Below are 23,094 nucleotides of genomic sequence, written 5' to 3'. Positions count from 1 at the left end.
CCAGGCACAAGCTTGTAAACATGGGGACGATGTCATAAGGCCACTATCTGTAATTGTTTACTGACGTTAATGGACCAACTCAATGGATATGAGTTGGAGCAAGTTCTGGGAGATGGTAAAAGACAGGGAAGCCTGGTGTGATGCAGTCCATGGACTCACAAAGAGTCGGACATGACTGAGCAACTGAACAACAACTGATCTTAAATGGTTCAGTACTATAACTAAAAAGACAATAGCAAGTAGAAAGGATATAGAGGAACTGGAACCCTCATACATCACTGGTAGGAATGTAAAATAGTACAGCCACAAAGGTACCATATAACCTAGGAATACTACTCCTAGTTTTCTACCCAAGATAAATGAAAACCTATGTCTATACAAAAACCTTGATACAAAGTCATAGTAGCATTATTCAAAAAAAAGTCAAAAAGTATACTAGGGGTATGCAGAACCATGTGTACATCAACTGGTGAGTGGATAAATAAAATGTGATATTACATGCAATGGAATATTATTTGGCAAGATAGACATCCCGATGTATGCTACAACATGGATGAACACTGAAAACATTATGCTGAGTTTGTGAAGGCAAACACTGACTCTAGTGAGGGTGATGAGATGACTTCTAAGGAGAGATTCAATCTTGTTGGACTTGATAATTCCTTCCCAAACAAACTTCAGGGACACGTGATACAAATTTGTATATGTGCAATCTATAAATGATTAAATGGTCTAAAGGATCCTGTCAAAAAGTCAAAAAAGCATGTTAAATCTAAAGTAGGTTTACAGTCATGTCCAACTCTTTGCAACTACATGAACTGTAGCCCACCAGGCTCCTCTGTCCATGGGATTTTCCAGGCAAGAATACTGGAGTGGGTTGTCATTTTCTTCTCCAGGAGATCTTCCCAACCCAGGGACTGAACCCCTGTCTCCTAAGTCTCCTGCATTAGCAAGCAGACTCTTTACCACCAAGCCACCTAGAAAGCCCAGGTATAAGAGTGGTAATATTAATAAAATGTTTCAGTTAAGATAGTGCTGGTCCTCAAGCATTTTTCTACCAAGGCACATAGGAGAGATGACATTCAGAATTTAATTATACTCCACTGAATATCCACAGTTCTGAATATGGCAACAATTTCTTTGTTACTGCAATTTCTATTGATCTATCCACCTCTGTAAGCTCAAGAGTCAGCCCTCAAATCAAATATAGCCAATCATAATACACCATGCTCTTGTCCAGAGGGTTTGGCACAGAAATAACCTCGTGGCACACCCAGGCACACCCGACTAACTTGCTTTCCTCCTTGAGAATCTTTGTTTCTTTTCCTGAAGTTAGAAAGGGAAAGGCCTCTCTTTCATTTCTAATGAGGGAGTTATAAGGATATGACCAAATGCTGCTGGTAGCCATGTGCCCCATTTATGTGGAGATGCCTGAAAGAATAAAGCAGGTATTCAAGGGAAAGTCATACAGTCGTGGCTATTTATTAAACACCTACTGTGTGCCAACAACTGTTCCAGGAGCAAGGGAAAGATAAGTGAACAGGACAAGTGGTGTAACGGAGAGTCTTGGTGGCATCAAGTCTCTGGGGCTTCTGAGGCTAAGGGGATCCCTCATTGGCTGGTGTGACTGACCTGGAGCAGAAGAAGAAGCTGGAACAGAAACTGTCACTTCCCAGCTCATGTCCTCTGACATTCATTCAAAATTCAGGCAACTCACTGCTTACCTGCAGCTCTCTGCTGAAGGGCCTTTTTCAGCCTGTGGGAGCACAATGGGGACATAAGCAAGATAACCCAGAACCCCTGGATTCAGCCCTCAAACAATGATGGATGGGGAGTGGGTAGATAAACACTCCAGTGCCTTTGCCTGTCAGTTGGAACAATTCTGTCTCCCAGGGTGACCCCGCAGGAAGGATTCCAGTAACCCAAACAGTAACTGTCTTGTTAACACACTTTTTATTGATTTAATATCATTCTGTCTCACTTCTCCACTTCCTACAAATGTTTTCTGGGATCACTTCTAAATTACCTACGTTCACTCAAATCCTTGTCTCAGAGTTCATGGGAGGCCTAACTAAGACACCTAACATAAATGTCCTTCTAAGAGCTAAGAATATGGTCCTTTGCTTGCACTCATAAATATCCTAACTATAATATAATAATTTATATTTAAAAAACTTACAAAATCGATACAATATATGATAATATAATTTATATTTCATAAATTTATTGAATGAGTTTCAGTTCAGTTCAGTCACTCAGTCATGTCCGACTCTTTGCGAACCCATGAACCATAGCACACAAGGCCTCCCTGTCAATCACCAGAGTCTATCCAAACCCATGTCCATCGAATCGGTGATGCCATCCACCCATCTCATCCTCTGTCGTCCCCTTCTCCTCCTGTCCCCAATCCTTCCCACCATCAGAGTCTTTTCCAAAGATCAACTCTCTGCATCAGGTGGCCAAAGTACTGTAGTTTCAGCTTCAACATCAGTCCTTCCAATGAACACCCAGGACTGATCTCCTTCAGGGTAGATTGGTTGGATCTCCTTGCAGTCCAAGGGACTCTCAAGAGTCTTCTCCAACACCACAGTTCAAAAGCATCAATTCTTTGGCATTCAGCTTTCTTCACAGTCCAACTCTCACATCCATACATGACCACAGGAAAAATTATAGCCTTGACTAGACAGACCTTTGTTGGCAAAGTAATGTCTCTGCTTTTGAATATGCTATCTAGGTTGGTCATAACTTTCCTTCCAAGGAGTAAGCGTCTTTTAATTTCATGGCTGCAATCACCGTCTGCAGTGATTTTGGAGCCCAGAAAAATAAAGTCTGACACTGTTTCCACTGTTTCCCCATCTATTTCCCATGAAGTGATGGGACCGGATGCCATGATCTTAGTTTTCTGAACGTTGAGCTTTAAGCCAACTTTTTCACTATCCTCCTTCACTTTCATCAAGAGGCTTTTTAGTTCCTCTTCACTTTCTGCCATAAGGGTGGTGTCATCTGCATATCTGAGGTTATTAATATTTCTCCCAGCAATCTTGGTTCCAGCTTGTGCTTCCTCCAGCCCAGCATTTCTCATGATGTATTCTGCATATAAGTTAAATAAGCAGGGTGACAATATACAGCCTTGATGTACTCCTTTTCCTATGTGGAACCAGTATGTTGCTCTGTATCCAGTTCATACAATAAACTCTGCTTTATTGAACACAGGAGCACTACTCACAGTAGGATGCTGACCACTTGAAATATGTCTACTGAAAACTGAGATGTGCAATAATGGTAAAACACAAAGAGCTTTTGAAGACAGTATACAACATTTCCTGATCTCAGTGATGTTTACATTGAATACTTGGAAAATAATATAATTTTGCACATGTTGGTTTAAACACTAATAAGTAAATTTTGTTTTTTTGTGTTTGCATATAGGTACTAAAAATTTTTTTAATTTAAGATGTGGTTCAATTTATTTTTCACTATAAAATTCTAAATATATAATTCTATGTATATATTAAGGTTCTAACAAAAAACGAGGGTACCAACATTAGATAAGAAGCAACTGGGAAGGGTAACTTGCCTTGGGTCCCAACATAGTAGTTCTAGTCAGAAAGTCTCAGGTTAAACTTCATCAAAGGAGCTGTTCTGTAACGATACATTTAACCCTATGTTTGGGCTTTCCTGGTGGCTCAGAGGTTAAAGCATCTGCCTGCAATGCAGGAGACCTGGGTTCTATCCCTGGGTCAGGAAGATCCCCTGGAGAAGGAAATGGCAACCCAATCCAGTATTCTTGCCTGGAGAATCCCATGGACGGAGGAGCCTGATGGACTACAGTTCACAGGGTCGCAAAGAGTTGGACACGACTGAGCGACTTCACTTTCACTTTCTATGTATCCATACACAGTTCAGAATCCAACAAAGTAGTATAGCTTGCTTGTATCCACAAGAGATGCCACTCTCTCTAGATTCATACCAAATTCTGGACCAAAGGTTTTCACCCCTCTCACCAACAATGATGTGTGTATATGTACATTTCACTTAGCATTTTTCAGCAGTCATGAAACATAGGTCTTCACTTGTTAATCAAAACAGCCACGGAAGCTATTTCTACCACAGCTCTGTATATCCTACAGGACTGTAACCGTTACTCTGCTATCCTGAAACCACTTTTCTTATCTCACATTTAGAATTTCATCCTTCAGCTATCAAGCATTGCCACCCATCTCTGCCCATCAGTCTACTTGGTCAGTTTCCAGAAAACAGCCATCCCTGCTTACAATGGCACTTATTGGTAGATTCATTTGGGTGTTTTAATACATTTTCCTGGTTTCCTTAAAATAAATGAATAGAAAATGGATAAAATTTACATGATGATATACCGACCATGCAATTAACACAAGATGGACAGAGCATGAAGTAGAAGAAAGGAGGTTGCTGTTCAGTCTGGTTTGGATGCTCATGGGAAGTAAGTCTGTTGATTATATGTTTAACTTTGAAGGGAAACAGTTTGTTTCTGTTTTTTTTTTTTTAATCCATGGACTGCCGATAGCACATTTAATCATATTTGACAAAATTGGAAGTGACCAAGATGATAGCCAGTAAGTAAATGGAGAAATAAACTGATCTATCCAGATATAGACTATTATTCCACACTAAAAAGAAACAAGCTGTGAAGTCAGAAAACCAATAGGAGGAAACTTAAATGCTATTACCAAGTGAAGGAAGCCCATTTGATACAGCCATGTGGTGTATGTATTTCTATCTGTATGACATCATCAATAGGTGAAACTGTGGAGACAATGGAAAGATCCATAGTTGCCAGCAGAGGGTGGTGGGGCTGAGAGATGAATACGTGGAAGACAGAGGACCCTTCTTCCTCTAGCACAAAGAAAATGTTCTGTATAATACCAAAATTATGGTAATGTCATTGTACATTTGTCCCGCCTCATAGAAGGCACAACACCAAGAGTGAACCCTAATGTAAACCACGGTGTTTGGGGGACATTGATGAGTCAGTGTAGATTCACTAGATGTAGCCGATCTCTCAGTCTGGTGGGGGATGCTGGTAATCAGTGGCTGTGGCATGTGGGGACATGGATTAGGGGAAAACTCTGCACAGCCCTTCAAAGAAAAGAACACACAAAAGAAGGCAAAGTGAAAAAACAATCTATGAAATGCTGGTAATATATTGGTGAAGTTGATATATCCAAAATGTGAAGTGTTACATTATAGGATATGGAGAAGAATTTTTTTTAAGTCATAGGCTGAGGGGCTATATTAACAAAATATCCCCCCATCGACCCCTTAGAGAATTTCATGGGCTTATACAAGATCTGATTAGAGCCACAGCTTTTTTCAACACAATCAAGAAAACTAGAGGGCCAAACTTAACCTTGCTTTTGTCAATTTTTAAAACGAATTTATAAAACACTACCAAAATTATCCTCATAATCTCCTTTCCATCCCTTGCAAATCATCTTCTGTGGGCCATTTCTCCTTCATCAAACTCTATTTCTGGGTTTATTAAATGTGTCAGGAAGCAACAGTTAGAACTGGACATCGAACAACAGACTGGTTCCAAATAGGAAAAGGAGTGTGTCAAGGCTGTATATTGTCAGCCTGTTTATTTAACCTATATGCAGAATACATCATGAGAAACGCTGGACTGGAAGAAACACAAGCTGGAATCAAGACTGCCGGGAGAAATATCAATAACCTCAGATATGCAGATGACACCACCCTTATGGCAGAAAGTGAAGAGGAACTAAAAAGCCTCTTAATGAAAGTGAAAGTGGAGAGTGAAAAAGTTGGCTTAAAGCTCAACATTCAGAAAACGAAGATCATGGCATCCGGTCCCATCACTTCATGGGAAATAGATGGGGAAACAGTGGAAACAGTGTCAGACTTTATTTTTTTGGGGCTCCAAAATCACTACAGATGGTGACTGCAGCCATGAAATTAAAAGACGCTTACTCCTTGGAAGGAAAGTTATGACCAACCTAGATAGCATATTCAAAGGCAGAGACATTACTTTGCCAACAAAGGTCTGTCTAGTCAAGGCTAGGGTTTTTCCTGTGGTCATGTATGGATGTGAGAGTTGGACTGTGAAGAAGGCTGAGCACCAAAGAATTGATGCTTTTGAACTGTGGTGTTGGAGAAGACTCTTGAGAGTCCCTTGGATTGCAAGGAGATCCAACCGGTCCATTCTGAAGGAGATCAGCCCTGGGATTTCTTTGGAAGGAAAGATGCTAAAGCTGAAACTCCAGTACTTTGGCCACCTCCTGGGAAGAGTTGACTCATTGGAAAAGTCTGATGCTGGGAGGGATTGGGGGCAAAAGCAGAAGGGGACGACAGAGGATGAGATGGCTGGATGGCATCACTGACTCGATGGACGTGAGTCTGAGGGAACTCCGGGAGTTGGTGATGGACAAGGAGGCCTGGCGTGCTGCAATTCATGGGGTCGCAAAGAGTCGTACACGACTGAGCTACTGATCTGATCTGATCTGATCCATTGAGCTAGGAGAAACAGAAGTTGAGCTAAGAATTTATAAGATTAATTTGCAGAATTCCCTAGTGGCATGGTGGATAGGAATATGCTTGCCAGTGCAGAGGACACAGGTTCAACACCCCGACTGGGAAAATTGTACATGCCAACAAGCAACTAAGTCCCTGCGCCGCAACCACTAAGCCCTCACTCTTGAGCCCGTGAGCCACAAGTGCTGAGCCTGGGTATTGCAACAACTGAAGTCCACATGCCTACAGCCTGTGCTGCCCAGCAAGAAAAGCAACAAGAGCCCCTGCAATAAGAAGCCTACACAAGGCAACAAAGAGTAGCCCCCGATTCCCGCAAGCAGAAAAGAGCGGGCACAAAGCAACAAAGGCCCACCGCGGCCAAAAGTTAATGAACAAACAACGTTTGGTTTTCAATTCACTAGCAGTGCTTGATTATTAATATTTAGTCTCTGTTTTGGATATGCATAGATGTCTTATAGAACACTCAGGCCTTTAAAACCTGAAGCACTCTTTCTCTACATAAAGAAATTTAGGATTCTTTTTTGTTTTCTGAAAACATACTACCCTTCATTCCGCTCAGACAGTCCACTTGCAACTGCACTCTCAGGGAAGCTGTAGGTACAAAAGCAGCAAATTGCATCTAAATGAAATGTGTGTGTCCTACCTTCACAGAGCTTACAGCGTGTACTGGGTCTGCAATTCCCATCCTTGGAGTCACGCTTTGTCCAAAGGGTTTCATTATAATGTGGACAACAGAAATGAAGTCCATTATGTCTTAATATTAACACAAAACTTGTTGACTTTTTTGCTTGGCTTTTTTCTAAAATGTGTTACTGATGTACCTGCATTCTTAGAGTATGCAGAACATGACAATCGTTACTGATTATTTGGTATCCTTACCATCATAATGTATTGTGCCATTTGGAACAATATTCTAACAGCCTAATGTAGCACAGGTATAAGATATATGGATTTACTTATTTACATTTGGTGCTGTTGTTGTTCGGTGGCTAAGTCCTGTTTGACTCCTTGTGACCCCATGGACTGCAGCACCCCAGGCTTTCCTGTCCTTCACTACCTGCTGCATTTTGCTCAAACTCATGTCCATTGAGCAGTGACATCATCCAACCATCTCATCCTCTGTCACCATCTTCTCCTCCTGCCCTCAATCCTTCCCAGCATCAGGGTCTTTTCCAGTGAGTCGGCTTTTCAATCAGGTGGCCAAGGTATCAGATCTTCAGCTTCAGCATCAGTCCTTCCAGTGAATATTCAGGGTTGATTTCCTTTATGACTGACCAGTTTGATCTCCTTGCAGTCCAAAGGAGTCTCACGAGTCTTCTCCAACACCACAATTGGAAAGCATCAATTCTTCAGTGTTCAGCCTTCTGTCTGGTCCAAACTCACTTAAACTCATGACTCTTGGAAAAAACTATAGCTTCAACCATACAGACCTTTGTGGGCAAAGTGACATCTCTGCTTTTTAGTACACTGTCTAGGTTTTTCAATGTATATATATATACCCTTAATAGCAACCATTTATCCTTTAACACTTTCATGTCTGTACATTTCTCCTCTGCTTCTCTGCCAGCATTTTACTTTTTACTACTCTTAAGATGCTCTGTAAGTTAAGAATGAATAGGTTTTAAATAAGGATCTGAGGGCCTCTACTAGGAATAATAAGGATGAGTTTGGACATATGATTTAGGCAACTTAGATGCCTCTTTTCCTCAGCTGTCTTCTGTAAGACTGAACTTGCCCAAATAATGACAGCCGAAGACATGAATGTTTCTGTCAGAAGGTGCTTTGGTTTGCTAATGTCTTTATCAGTTCAGTTCAGTTCAGTCCCTCAGTCGTGTCCGACTCTTTCCGACCCTATGAATCACAGCACGCCAGGCCTCCCTGTCCATCACCAACTCCCAGAGTTCACTCAGACTCATGTCCACTGAGTCAGTGATGCCATCCAGCCATCTCATCCTCTGTCATCCCCTTCTCCTCCTGCCCCCAATCCCTCCCAGCATCAGACTTTTCCAATAAGTCAACTCTTCCCAGGAGGTGGCCAAAGTACTGGAGTTTCAGCTTTAGCATCTTTCCTTCCAAAGAAATCCCAGGGCTGATCTCCTTCAGAATGGACCGGTTGGATCTCCTTGCAGTTCTAGGGACTCTCAAGAGTCTTCTCCAACACCACAGTTCAAAAGCACCAGTTCTTCGGTGCTCAACCTTTTTCACAGTCCAACTCTCACATCCATACATGACCACAGGAAAAACCATAGCCTTGACTAGACGGACCTTTGTTGGCAAAGTAATGTCTCTGCTTTTGAATATGCTATCTAGATTGGTCATAACTTTCCTTCCAAGGAGTAAGCATCTTTTAATTTCATGGCTGCAGTCACCATCTGCAGTGATTTTGGAGCCCAAAAAAAATAAAGTCTGACACTGTTTCCCCATCTATTTCCCATGAAGTGATGGGGCCGGATGTCATGATCTTCGTTTTCTGAATGTTGAGCTTTAAGCCAACTTTTTCACTCTCCACTTTCACTTTCATCAAGAGGCTTTTTAGTTCCTCTTCACTTTCTGCCATAAGGGTGGTGTCATCTGTATATCTGAGGTTATTGATATTTTTCCCGGCAATCTTGATTCCAGCTTATGTTTCTTCCAGTCCAGCGTTTCTCATGATGTACTCTGAATATAAGTTAAATAAGCAGGGTGACAATATATAGCCTTGACACACTCCTTTTCCTATTTGGAACCAGTCTGTTGTTCCATGTCCAGTTCTAACTGTTGCTTCCTGTCCTGCATACAGATTTCTCTGTTCCTAAATGATTAGTAAAATTTCCCTCTCCTTTTAACATGAGATATTTTAAGAATGCTCAAAAGAAAAAATTTTTTAAGTTCAAACTAATACTGGATACCGGAGAAGGCAATGGCACCCCACTCCAGTACTCTTGCCTGTAAAATCCCATAGATGGAGGAGCCTAGTAGGCTGTAGTCCATGGGGTCGCTAAGAGTCGGACACAACTGAGCGACTTCCCTTTCACTTTTCACTTTCATGCATTGGAGAAGGAAATGGCAACCCACTCCAGTGTTCTTGCCTGGAGAATCCCAGGGACGCGGGAGTCTGGTGGGCTTCCGTCTATGGGGTCGCACAGAGTCAGACACGACTGAAGCGACTTAGCAGCAGCAGCAGCAATACTGGATGCTGTGGGTTGACCAATTTGTGGTTGCTTTGGTTCAGTCGCTAAGCCACGTCTGACTCTTTGTGACCCCATGGACTGCACCACTCCAGGTCCTCTGTCCGCCATTAGCTCTGGGAGTTTACTCAAGTTCATGGCCACTGAGTTGGTGATGGTGCCTGACCATCTCATCCTCAGCTGCTCCATTCTCCTTTGGCCTCCAATCTTTCCCAGCATCAGGGTCTGGGAAAGTGAGTTAGCTTTTCCTATCAGGTGGCCAAAGTATTAGAGCTTCAGTTTCAGCATTAGTCCTTCCAGTGAATATAAAGGGTTGATAATCTTAGAATTGACTGGTCTGACCTCCTTGCAGTCCAACAGACTTTCAAGAGTCTTCTCCAGCACCGCACTTGGAAAGCATCAGTTCTTTGGCGTTCAGCCTTCCTTACGGTTCAGCTTTTACAGTAGCATGATCCACATGTGGGTTTTTGGGTCCAAATGAGATGTCTTGTATGTGTAAAAGACACAGTGGATTTCAAAGACACTATAAAATGCTTGTTGGTCTCACTAATAATACTTTATATTTGATTGCTTGCTTAAGTAATATTATTTGGACATGAAGGTTTAAAAACATCTTCCTAATAACAATTCCACTAGTTCCTTTTTCCTTTTTAACATGGTTATTATAAAATTTAAAATTAGACATGGGCTTCACTTTATAGCTCTGTGGACAGAAGACCGGGTGGCAACTCTAAATAAGAAGCAAGTGGAAAAGGGCGGCTGGCCTTTGGCCCAAAGATGACGGTTTCGGTCAGAAAGCCTGAGGTGCCACCTCTTCAAAGACGCTGTTCTGTAATGATACATTTAGCCCCATGTTATGTATCCATACACAGTTCAGAATCCAACAAGGAAGTATAGCTTGCTTGTATCCCACAAGAGATGACACTCTAGATTCATACCAAATTCTGGACCAAAAGTTTGCACCCCTCTCATCAACAATGATATGTGTATATGCACATTTCACTTAGCATTTTTCAGCAGTCATGAAACAGGTCTTCACCCCTCTCATCAACAATGATATGTGCATATGCACATTTCACTTAGCATTTTTCAGCAGTCATGAAACATAGGTCTTCACTTGTTAATCAAAACAGCCAGGGAGGCTATTTCTACCACACCACTCTATGTCCTACAAGACTGTAACCGTTACTCTGCTATCCTGAAACCACTTTCCTTATCTCACATTTAGAATTTCATCCTTCAGCTATCAAGCATTGCCACCCATCTCTGCCCATCAGTCTACTTGGTCAGTTTCCAGAAAACAGCCATCTCTGCTTACAATGGCAGATTGTAAGCAGATTATTGGTAGATTCATTTGGGTGTTTTAATACCTTTTCCTGGTTTTCTTAAAATAAATAAATAGAAAATGGATACAATTAACATGATGATATTACTGACCATGCAATTAACACAAGATGAACAGAGCATGGAAGCAGAAGAAAGGAGGTTGCTGTTCAGTCTGGTTTGGATGCTCATGGGAAGTAAGTCTGTTGATTTTATGTTTAATTTTGAAGGGAAAGAAGTAGTTTCTTTTTAGTTAATGGAATACCTATAGTACATTTAAATAAGTTATTATTGTTGTTCCTTAGTAAGTCATGTCCAGCTCTTTTGTGACTCCATGAACTTCAAACTGCCAGCCTCCTCTGTCCATGGGATTATTAAGGCAAGGATACTGGAGTGGGTTGCCATTTCCTTCTCCAACATTTAATCATATTTCACAATATTTGGAATTCACCAAGTGATCTTCAATAAATGAATGGAGAAATAAATTGGTCCATCCAGATATGGGATATTATTCAGCACTAAAAAGTAATGAGCTACCAAGTTAGGACACCACATGCAAGAAACTTAAACGCTTATCACTAAGGGAAAGAAGCCAGTCTGAGAAGGCTACATAGTGTGTAAGTCTCACTACATTATATCGTCACACAGACAAAACCAGGAAGACAATGAAAAGATAAATAGTTGCTAGCAGGTGGTGGCAAGAGTGAGGGATGAATAGGTGGAGCACAGAAGATTTTTAAGGAGAAAGAAAATACTATATATGATACCAAAATGATGGAAATGTCATTGTACATTTGTCCAACCTTATAGAATGTACAACACCAAGAATGAACCCTAAGGTAAACCATGGAGCTTTGGGGACAGGATGTGTCAGTGTAGATTCATTAGATGTTGCCAACATATCACTCTGGCAGGGAATGCTGGTAATTATGTGGAGCATGGGGACATGAGTTAGGGCAAATCTCTGTACATGCCCTTCAAAAGACAAAGAGGAAGAAAGGAAGGAAAAGGGAGAAAAAAAATCTATGAAATTCTGGTAACATATTAGTGAATTTTATATATCCAAAATATGGAATGTTACAAAACAGGAAATGGAGACAGGTTTTTTTTTTTAAGTTACAGACTGAGGGTCTATATTAACAAAGTATCCCCCCATCGACCCCTTAGAGAATTTCACAGGTTTATACACCATCTAATAGATGTTCAAGCTGGTTTTAGAAAAGGCAGAGGAACCAGAGATCAAATTGCCAACGTCTGCTGGATCATGGAAAAAGCAAGAGAGTTCCAGAAAAACATCTATTTCTGCTTTATTGACTATGCCAAAGCCTTTGACTGTGTGGATCAAAATAAACTGTGGAAAATTCTGAAAGAGATGGGAATACCAGACCACCTGACCTGCTTCTAGAGAAACCTATATGCAGGTCAGGAAGCAACAGTTAGAACTGGACATGGAACAACAGACTGGATCCAAATAGGAAAAGGAGTACGTCAAGGCTGTATATCGTCACCCTGTTTATTTAACTTATATGCAGAGTACATCATGAGAAACGCTGGGATGGAAGAATCACAAGGTAAAATCAAGATTGCTGGGAGAAATATCAATAACCTCAGATATGCAGATGAGACCACCCTTATGGCAGAAAGTGAAGAGGAACGAAAAAGCCTCTTGATGAAAGTGAAAGTGGAGAGTGAAAAAGTTGGCTTAGAGCTCAACATTCAGAAAATGAAGATCATGGCATCCGGTCCCATCACTTCATGGGAAATAGATGGGGAAACAGTGGAAACAGTGTCAGATTTTATTTTTCTGGGCCCCAAAATCACTGCAGATGGTGACTGCAGCCATGAAATTAAAAGACGCTTACTCCTTGGAAGAAAAGTTATGAACAACCTAGATAGCATATTCAAAAGCAGAGACATTACTTTGCCAACAAAGGTCTGTCTAGTCAAGGCTATGGTTTTTCCTGTGGTCATGTATGGATGTGAGAGTTGGACGGTGAAGAAAGCTGAGCGCCGAAGAACTGATGCTTTTGAACTGTGGTGTTGGAGAAGACTCTTGAGAGTCCCTTGGACTGCAAGGAGATCCAACCAGTCCATCCTAAAGGAGATCAGTCCTGGGTATTCATTGGAAGGACTGATGTTGAAGCTGAAACTCCAATACTTTGGCCACCTGATACAAAGAACTGACTCATTTGAAAAGACCCTGATGCTGGGAAAGATTGAGTGCAGGAGGAGAAGGGGACTACACAGGATGAGATGGCTGGATGGCATCACCAACTCGATGGACATGGGTTTGGGTAGACTCTGGGAGTTGGTGATGGACAGGGAGTCCTGGCATGCTGCAGTTCATGGGGTCGCAAAGAGTCGGACATGACTGTGTGACTAAACTGAACTGAAAAAATTCTAAAAAGTAGTCTAGTGAAGGAGGCACCAACAGCTGTTTTCCAAGTTTTTGGAGTAAAGATTTCTAAGTCATGACATAGAAATTACTGAGCAGCAACCAGTTGTTTGACTGTTATTCCTATATAAAGGCTGTGTTAATCCTATAATCCCACATTCTTGCCTGGAGAATCCCAGGGACGGGGGAGCCTGGTGGGCTGCCGTCTATGGGGTCACACAGAGGCCAAGACGACTGAAGCGACTTAGCAGCAGCAGCATAATCCTATATAAGGGCTGGTCCCTGACAGCCCAGCTGGTAAAGAATCCACCTGCAATGCAGGTGACCCTAGTTCAATTCCTGGGTCGGGAAGATATGCTGGAGAAGGGGTAGACCACCCACTCCAGTATTGCTGGGATTCCCCTGTGGCTCAGCTGCTAAAGAATCCGCCTGTAATGCAAGAGACCTGGATTTGATCCCTGGGTTGGGAAGATCCCTTGGAGAAGGGAAAGGCCACCCACTTCAGTATTCTGGCCTGGAGAATTCCATGGACTGTATAGTCCGTGAAGTCACAAAGAGTTGGACATGACTGAGCGATTTTCACTTTTCTGGGGAGACATGGGAGCTCTGAGACTGTCTGGAGAAACATCCTGGAAGAAGACACAGCAGGTGCAGGGGTCCTGGGACAGAACACGCTGGGTTAAGGCGCCTTCCTGCATTCACAGCTTGGGGGCAGGTGCGGGGACTCATAAATGGTCAAGTGCGCCCACGGAGGGCATGGGCGCCCCCTGGAGGAGCGGGAGGGAACGGCAGGCCACCTTTCTTCCGGATCCTGCGCACTGCTCCTGGCTCTGGGACAGAGGGACCAGTGTGCACAGACAGATGGGGTGAGAAAGGACCCCACAGAGCCCGCACAGCCAGACATCGAGTTGGGGTGGCTGAGGGGGGCAAACGGCAAGGAAGCCTGTTCTCTGTCTGAGGACCTGGAGCTGCTCCCTGAATGTGAAGAGGGGTCTGAGAAGGGCTGGAGCAGGAGAGTGAGCTGTGTAGACAACAGTGTGGGAGTCTGATCAGGACAGACCTGAAGACTTGATAATGCAGGAGGCGGGGGTCTGGGATGTGGGGCTGAACCAGGACAGGATCCACAGCTGGACACAGGTGAGACAGCATCAGTTCACCCAAGGCCTCTCACCTTTTGTGGGTGACAGAACTCATTTAGTACTCACAGCATAAATTGTAAAACTCACAAACCTTAATGACCTTCCTTCATGACTGAAGGAATCTGTTCATTGTAAGTGCGATTCGTTCACTTTTAATACAAAACCCTTCATATGACTAAACTTCCACATGACCACCATCTCTCACAGCATGTTGTTCCATCCAATTCTCTAGCTTGAGAACACTCTCCAGTTGCTGCTGAGTGACTTCCTAAATTTCTTTCATGCTCTCTGCTTTTGCTTTAAATCACTCTAGAGAATTTGGTTCTGATTAGCAAACAACTGTCTTAAGCCTGCTTCTCTCAAGTATATATCCAAAGTGGTACACCCAAAATATTTGAGAGGATTTTGTAAATATCTCCTCTGTTCAAAAAAGAACTCAGGAGAACTTCTGTGATCAGCACACTGTACTTCACACCAATTGCCTTCCCCCGTGACATGGATGCAACAGCCAGTAGGATCTGTTCCTGCCCTGATGGGAAACTTATGCAGATGCTCACAAGATGGGATGACAAACATTTGTGGGTTCAAGGTAGGGTCCTGGGAATAAAGAGACTAAGATACTCACGATGCCAGGGGGGTGGGGGTAGGGAATCGCTGTCACAGCACTAACTCCTGTCACTGAACTCATGACAAGACACAGGCACTTCTCTAATGAAAAATTCATCAAGTCATGAAAAGGAGAAGGTGGGAGGACAGATCAGAGAACTGGAGGCCACACCATGTGTCATCTGCCCTGTTCTCTCATGTTCTTAAAGATTCAGTGCTACTATGCAGGTTTGTATAAGTGTTACAATATATATAACATGAAATTTACCATTTTAACAATTTTAAGCATACAGCCCAGTGGCACTAAGTACATTCACATAGTTGTGCAGCCATCACCACCATCCATCTCCATGACTCTTCCATCACCCCAACACTCAGCACATTTTACACCTGGGCCACTCCCACCAAAGACTAACGACCCCTGCTTAGTGGACGTGGAATCCCAGCTCCTCATGTCCAGAGCTCAGAGCTCCTCACACATCTCCCTCTCACACACTGGAGTCTGATGAAATCTCTTCACTTGGCTATTTCTCAGATTCACTTGACACTTCAACCATCAGTTCCTTAGAATTTGATGACAGGGACTTTAAAGAGTTAATCATTACCCTTAATTATACTGGACCTAATCTAATCTGACTAGTGTGCTTAGATGAAGCTGAGACTAAGACAGAAGGACAGAGACACAGGACTGCAAATCAATGACGTAGGAACACACCCTCCCACCATGCACAAAAATAAACTCAAAATGGCTTAAAGACTTAATCATAAGACGTGACACCATAAAACTGCTAGAAATGTTTGCTAGAGGCAAACATTCTCTCACATAAATTATACCAATGTTTTCTTAGGTCAGTCTCCTAAGGCAATAGAAATATAAGCAAAAATATACAAAAAGGGCTTTCCTGGTGGCTCACTGGTAAAGAACCCGTGTGCCAATGCAGGAGACATGGTTTCGATCCCTGGTCCAGGAGGGTCCCACATGCCACGGAGCAACTCAGTCCATGGACCACAACTACTGAGCCTGAGCTCTGGGGTCCAGGAGCCTCAACTACTGAGCTCATACACCCTAGAGCCGGTGCTCTGCTCAAGAGGAGCCACTGAAATGAGAAGCCCACACTGCAACTAGAGAGAAGACCCTGCTCATCACAACTAGAGAGAAAGCCCCACCAACAAAGAGCCAGCACAGCCATAAACAAATAATTATTTTTAATTAAAAAAAGTAAACAAATAGGACCTAATCAAACTTACAAGCTTTTGCACAGTAAAGGAAACCATAAACACAATGAAGAGACAACCTACAGAATGGGAGAAGATACTACAAATGATGTGACCCACAAGGGCTTAATTTCCAAAATATACAAACAGCTCATACAACTCAACAAGAACAAAAAATAGGCAGAACTAAATAGACATTTCTCCAAAGGACAGGCACAGATGGCCAAAAGAAGCTCACCATTGTGAATTATTGGAAAAATGCAAATCAAAACTACAATCCGGTATCAACTCACACCAGTCAGAATGGACCTGTGGCGGATTCATTTTGATATTTAGCAAAACTAATACAATTTTGTAAAGTTTAAAAATAAAATAAAATTTAAAAAAAATTAATTAATTAACAGTGGCTGAGGGGAATGGAGTAAAGAGGACCCTCCTACGCTGCTGGTGGGATTATCAGTTGTTGCAGGCATTACAGAAAACAGTATGGAGATTCCTCAGAAAACTAAAAACAGAATTATCTTATAATCCAGTAATCCCATTTCTGGGCATATATCTGGGGGAAACTATAAATCAAAAAGACACATGCAACCCTATGTTCATAGCAAAACTATTCACAATAGCCAAAACATGGAAATAACCTAAATGTCCATAGACAAATGAATGGGTAAAGAAGATATGATACATATAGACAATGCAATACTACTCAGCCATAAAATAAAAAGAAAGAAAGAATACCATTTGCAGAAATGTGGATGGACCTAGACTTTATCATACTAAGTGAAGTCAGAAAGAGAAAGATATCACGTATCACTTATATGTGGAATCTAAAAAATGGCAAAAATGAACCTATCTACAAAACAGAAACAGACTCAACAGACAGTGAACAGATTTGGGATTGCATGGATGGAGGGGGTGTGGGGGAGAGATGGACTGGGAATTTGGGGTTAGCAGATGCGAACTATTATGTGTATAATGGACAGACAACACGGTCCTATGGTATAGTGCAGAGAACTGTATTCAGGATATTCAATATCCTGAGATAAACCATAACGGAAAAGAGTATTAAAAAGAATGTATAGCTGTGTATAACGGAACCATTTTGCTGTACAAAGAAAGTAACACAATATTGTAAATTAACCATATTTCAATAAAAACTTTTTAATAGGAAAGGACAGAAACACAGGGGTGCTTGAAGACAGAGGGGAGACTGCATGAGGACACCGCGCAGAGGACACCGCGCAGTGGCCGCCGCCAGAGGGCGAGGAGGCGTGCTCAGCAGAGACCAAAGCTGCCGGCGCGCTGAACTCCCGGCCTCGAGAACCCTGAGAGAATCAATTTCTGTTCTCTAAGCACCTCCATCTGTGACAGTTTGCTATAGACTGAATGCTCTTGTCCTCAAAATTCATGCATTAAAACCTAATCCTCACTGTGTTGGTATTAGGAGGTGGGGCCATCAAGAGGTGATTGGGTCATGAGGGTGGAGCCTCCATGAAAGGGATTAGTATCCTGATAAAAGGAACCACAGGGCTCCCTCACCTTTCCAGCACAAGAGGACACCAGAATCAGACCCTCACCAGATGTTGAATCTGCCAGCACCCTGACTTGGACTTTCTCAGCCTCCAGAACTGAGACAGATAAACTTCCATTATTTCTAAGCCACCCAGCTCTGGTTCCTGTGACAGCAGCCTGGATGGACACAGTCCTAGAAACTAACACAGGACCTGACAAGGAGAATTCCCTTCTCTCTGCTGAACACCCCGCCTCCTCCAGGTGAGGATGTGCCTGTTGTCCTCCTCACAGCCCTGCTTCCTCCTCCCTCCACACCTGAGCTTCTCCTCTTCCTTCAGCAAAGGACTGGGTCCTCTTCTCAGCCTCCACATATCTGCCCAACCTGCAGGCCCCAGGGCACTGCCCACCCAGCCCCGGGCACAGGGAACCTTCCAACTTCAGTGAAAGCCTCCAGCTGCCACTTCTGCTTCCACTTAGTACTTCCTACCCTATATGGAAACTCTCTAAACCATGACTCTGCTGAGCTTTCCCAGGCATCTGTCTTAACCAGCTCCATGTAGAGACAGGTTCCTCAGAGGCAGGAATGAGAGCTGGGCATCCTAGTCTCCCTTATTCTGCCCAGTGTGGTCCTCCCCTCTCCTGGCTCACTGTCCTCCTTATATACTGAGAGGTTTTGTGTAGGAACATCTGTAAGGGCATCGATCTCAGTGTATACAGCAGGACATTAATAAGTACAGCTGGAAAGCTTGTTGGCTTTACAAGGTGAACAACAGCAAGGGAACTAACTGTGGGGTAGATGTGGAGGCTGTTTCAGAAAAAGCAAATTCATGAGGCTTACAAAGAGGCCAGTCTAGACTCCACCAGAGGCCTCAGTCAGCATGTGTTAGGGCAGAAAAGCATCAGAGCTCTTCTCCTTCAGGAGTTCTGTGGCCAAGAAAGAGCCACTGACAACAAATTCCAGAAACAAAGTGAGAGTCAGGACTTCAACCAAGATACCGAGTTTCAAATTCAAGGTAACCCTACACAAGGGTCTAAGTATTAATTCTAGTAAGAATCCATGAAGCAATGTAAAACAACTGAGTCAGATGTGAAAACAACATACTCAGATGTGAAATAAATCATTTGTAAATTGTAGTCTTTATTATTTCCAAACCAACAGATTAATTAATAAGTATAAACCAATAGTCTTTCCATGGAAGTCCTATGTTGGTACTGAAAACTTCACTTCTAATGTGCCTTCAGAAGAAGGCAATGGCACTCCACTCCAGTACTCTTGCCTGGAAAATCCCATGGATGGAGGAGCCTGGTGGGCTGCAGTCCATGGAGTCGCTAAGAGTCGGACACCACTGAGCGACTTCACTTTCACTTTTCACTTTCATGCACTGGAGAAGGAAATGGCAACCCACTCCAGTGTTCTTGCCTGGAGAATCCCAGGGACAGGGTATCCTGGTGGGCTGCAGTCTATGGGGTCGCACAGAGTCAGACACGAGTGAAGTAACTTAGCAGCAGCAGCAGCAATTTGCCTTCAACACACGATAGAGGAAAAAGGACTGGCATCCAGTTACCAGGTTACCAAGTCCTACTCTCTGATTTAAAATTTTTACATTGCCCTTCTTATCCCTGGCATCTGGATCCATCAACTGCAAGTCATGAGAGAATCTGCCATCTATCCCTCTCTCCCTAAAGCATGGACCCCACTCTCCTCCACACACTGGAAGCACCTGCCGTATTTTCCTATCCTGACCTCATCATGATGTAAGATTTCTCTATGATGGATCTTCTGTGGAGGGAAGAGAGGGGAGGGAGGAACACCAGAGCAGAGGGAGTTGAGTCTCGCACAAAGGCTTTCCTGAGCTCCCTTTCCTGATCCCTACAGAGTTCCTGGAAAGAAGAAATGATATAAAACAGGTGCAAACTCACTGTTCAAACAAGTGCCTGCTGACTTCTTCTGAGTCCACTGAGCTGAGTGGATCGTCCAGGAGGTAGATGTCTGCGTCCTAATACACGGCTCTAGAAAATGTAGAGAGACATCAGGACAGGGCACTTCACACTCCCTGGGTCTTATCTATGAATCATGATCATGTCCGACAACACCAGGTTCCTTCTACAAGCCCAGGGAAAGGGCCAAGACCCTGCTTCACACAGGCCCACCCAGTGAGCGGGGTCTGCGTGCTCATGTCCACTAGGAGCCACGGAGGAGGAGGGGGCAGGATGGCAATTGAAACCCCATTTACCTGGCGAGGCTGACCCGGGCTTTCTGTCCTTCACTCAGTGGGGTTCCTCCATCTCCTGTCACAGTTAGATCTCTTCCCTTCAAATTCTGAAAATCCTGTGTGGAGATAGAAAACGGAAAAAAGAAAAACATTTAAAATGTGTTCTCCTGCCATCCTAACCTTTTAGCATCAGTTCTTCATACAAGTGTTTAATCAACAGCAATGTGCTTATTTCATAGTGACTAAATTGGAACCAGGAAAATTAAACTCTCAGGGCTTTTCACTTTTTTCATTCTGTATTTTTTCAAAGCATTTATGTGTTTTACCACTTCAACAGGTATTTACTGAGGATTGACTATACACCAGGCACCATTCTGGGCACAATGAATTCTGCCACGAGGAAAGAGAGCTCTTAGAATTTCTTTCCATGCTGGGAGATAGGTGATATGGAAAATTAACCTGAGCACAAGGACTGAGGACAAGAAGGAAAAGGAAGCCAGTTCAGGGGGATGGAGAGTGAAGGAGGGAAGTAAGTCCACACTGGGGTGTGAGGGCTGTGCTCAGAGAGGGTGTGAGCAAATCTGGGGGTGGGGAGGGGCTCAGGCAGACCTGGAGAGGCTACTCCTCACAGAGGGAGGGACGAGTGCAGGGGCTATGGGGAGATGCCCAAGGGGTTCAGGACAAGGAGGCAGGAGAGCAGAGTGAGAATGAGGGGGTGAGGGTGGAGACAGAGCAGGAGGAGCCTGGGGGCACTCCAGTAAGAGGAGGAGGGGGAGGGGAGGACTGGCATGGTCTGAGGTTTACAAGGAAACTCCTGTGCTTTGCAGAAACCAGGCAGTAAGTGGGGAAGGGTAAAGGCAGATACAAGTGAGGACATTACTGGAATAAGCTAGAAAACAGTGGGAATGGAGAGACGGGGTTACACTCCAGACACATTTGGAAGGCAGAGTTGTAAGACCTGCTGACGGGATGGGTGTGGGTTGTAAGAGAAGAGGAGACTGTGGTGTCTGGGGTGAGGAAGGGGAAGGACAGGGTCTCCATTTACTGAGCTGGGGAAGATGGTGGAGGCAGGTTTAGGAGACATCACTTGTGGACAAGCTGAGATGAGCTCTCGGTGACATCATGGTGCAGCTAGATATGCAGGTGCAAAGGTCTGTGCTAGAGACACAGGTGTGAGAGCTGGAAGCCCAGGAGGTGAAGGCACAGGACTTGTTTTATCTCAAGTTACCAGTTTTCCTGATCTTGGTCTCTGCTTCTCACTTTCAGAGAAGGGATAACACCTCACCAATGTCTTCACAGTGATAATTAAGGCAAGTCATAGAGTGACAGAAAAGGTCTGTACAGAAATGGGAGCAGAAAGAGCAGGCTGGGCAGGAAAACCAAAAGGAAAGAAAGAACGTGCTTGAGGGACACCAAGCAGATCAGCTGGACTAAGTAGATGCTTGTCTGTGAAAGCAGGAAAAACTCAAAGTTAAGAAGGATATGAAGCTTTGACTTGAGGATCTGGGAATCTACCATAAGCTATATTTGAATATTATTTAAGAAGTAAATGGACAAATCAGTCTATTTTCCCCAGAGTATCTGGGGAAATTAAAAAATAATGACAACAATATCCCCCAATAACAAGATAACTATCAGGTTTTGTTACACAATTATTATGTTAAAAATCTTTGAATTATCTACTAAACCCCTCAGGCATCAACCTAAGATACACAGCAGTACCTTTCTGCACATGACGTGCTCACTCTGTCTCTACTTTAGCAAATTTGGGGAGAAAGTGGGTAGCACACTGGAGTCTGCATGAGAAACAAGTCCTTTGATCTCCCTAAGTCTCACATTCCTCTTCTACAGAATGTGCTACAAAAACAAGAGTCACTAAATTCAAAAGTGAGAACACCCTCTATAAATGGAAAAAGGACTGGAATTGATTGTAACTTGCTACTGGTGGCTGATGCCTATTTTCCCATTAAACCAACAGTGGGACCACATTCACAGTGTGGGTCATAACATGCAAAGCACATGACCATAAAGAGAAGAAAGTGTCCATCGTAACCCTCCCTCCCTGACAGGCAAACAGACACACAGGGTCCCTGCTCACTCAAAGCTTAACTGGGGTACATCCAATGAAAGGCAGCAACTGATCTGTCATGAAAATTCATCATTATTTCATCTTCTTTCTTTGTTGAGTTCAGAAGTTATTATCATCTCTTGATTTGGTTTTCATGAACAACAATGAGCCACTTTAAACAGGTTCCCAGCCCTACACACATACACACACAATGAGCCACTTTAAACAGGTTCCCAGCCCTATACAAACACACACACACACACAGTTATTGGCCTCTGTTTCACTGTTGAAGTCCTTGAAAACTGCTCCACTTAGCTTGAGGAGCCTGGTAGGCTGCAGTCCATGGGGTCGTGAAGAGTCGGACATGACTGAGTGACTTCACTTTCACTTTTCGCCTTCCTGCATTGGAGAAGGAAATGGCAACCCACTCCAGTGTTCTTGCCTGGAAAATCCCAGGGATGGGGGAGCCTGATGGGCTGCCGTCTATGGGGTCGCACAGAGTCGGACACGACTTAAGCAACTTAGCAGCAGTAGCTTTTATGCTTTGATTCTACATTGTTTCATTTTGCTTAACAAAATAGTAACACGTCATAGCACAGCAACCTTAACCATGTTCTAGAAAAAGCACCTAAATCCACACATTCACTTAGCACAGTTAGGGCACAAGAAACAGGCTCTCTCTGAGTTTGGTAGCAAGACTGTGACTGTGTTGTTGACTCTGAACATTATTTATGGACCAGCCCCAAATGGGAAAACCATTTCACAGGATTTGCAACAAAATCCAAGTCAGGCTAAATTCCTAGCCACCATTTTCCAATTAGGTTAAAGGGAAAAGCCTGACTTGCGTATAGACTACAATTCCCCCCACTGACAGGTGTTCTTATTCACGTTATTTTCCCTTAAGTTTCCCCAATTCTCACTGAAC

The 23,094-nt window shown here is 43.3% G+C and overlaps 1 protein-coding gene and 1 long non-coding RNA gene across 2 annotated transcripts in view; one reads left to right on the top strand and one right to left on the bottom strand.

Annotated features, from left to right (window-relative positions):
* The window catches only part of LOC129624636 (ATP-binding cassette sub-family C member 4-like), a 364,051-nt gene that overhangs the window by 307,795 nt on the left and 33,162 nt on the right, over positions 1–23,094 (bottom strand). Inside the window, exons 7-8 of the mRNA XM_055542792.1 lie at positions 20,123–20,217; positions 19,809–19,898 (exon numbers count right to left, since the gene is read on the bottom strand). The gene's annotated coding sequence lies outside the window, so the exon portion shown is untranslated. The remainder of the gene's footprint in view (positions 1–19,808; positions 19,899–20,122; positions 20,218–23,094) is intronic.
* On the top strand, positions 17,924–21,892 carry LOC129624638 (uncharacterized). Its single transcript, XR_008701082.1, has 4 exons — positions 17,924–18,149; positions 19,765–19,870; positions 20,439–20,630; positions 21,368–21,892. It is a non-coding gene; the product is annotated as an uncharacterized LOC129624638 (long non-coding RNA).

This window comes from Bubalus kerabau, chromosome 12, assembly GCF_029407905.1.
Source record: "Bubalus kerabau isolate K-KA32 ecotype Philippines breed swamp buffalo chromosome 12, PCC_UOA_SB_1v2, whole genome shotgun sequence".
Taxonomy (NCBI): Eukaryota; Metazoa; Chordata; class Mammalia; order Artiodactyla; family Bovidae; genus Bubalus; species Bubalus kerabau.
This window is presented reverse-complemented; position numbering and strand designations above follow the sequence as displayed.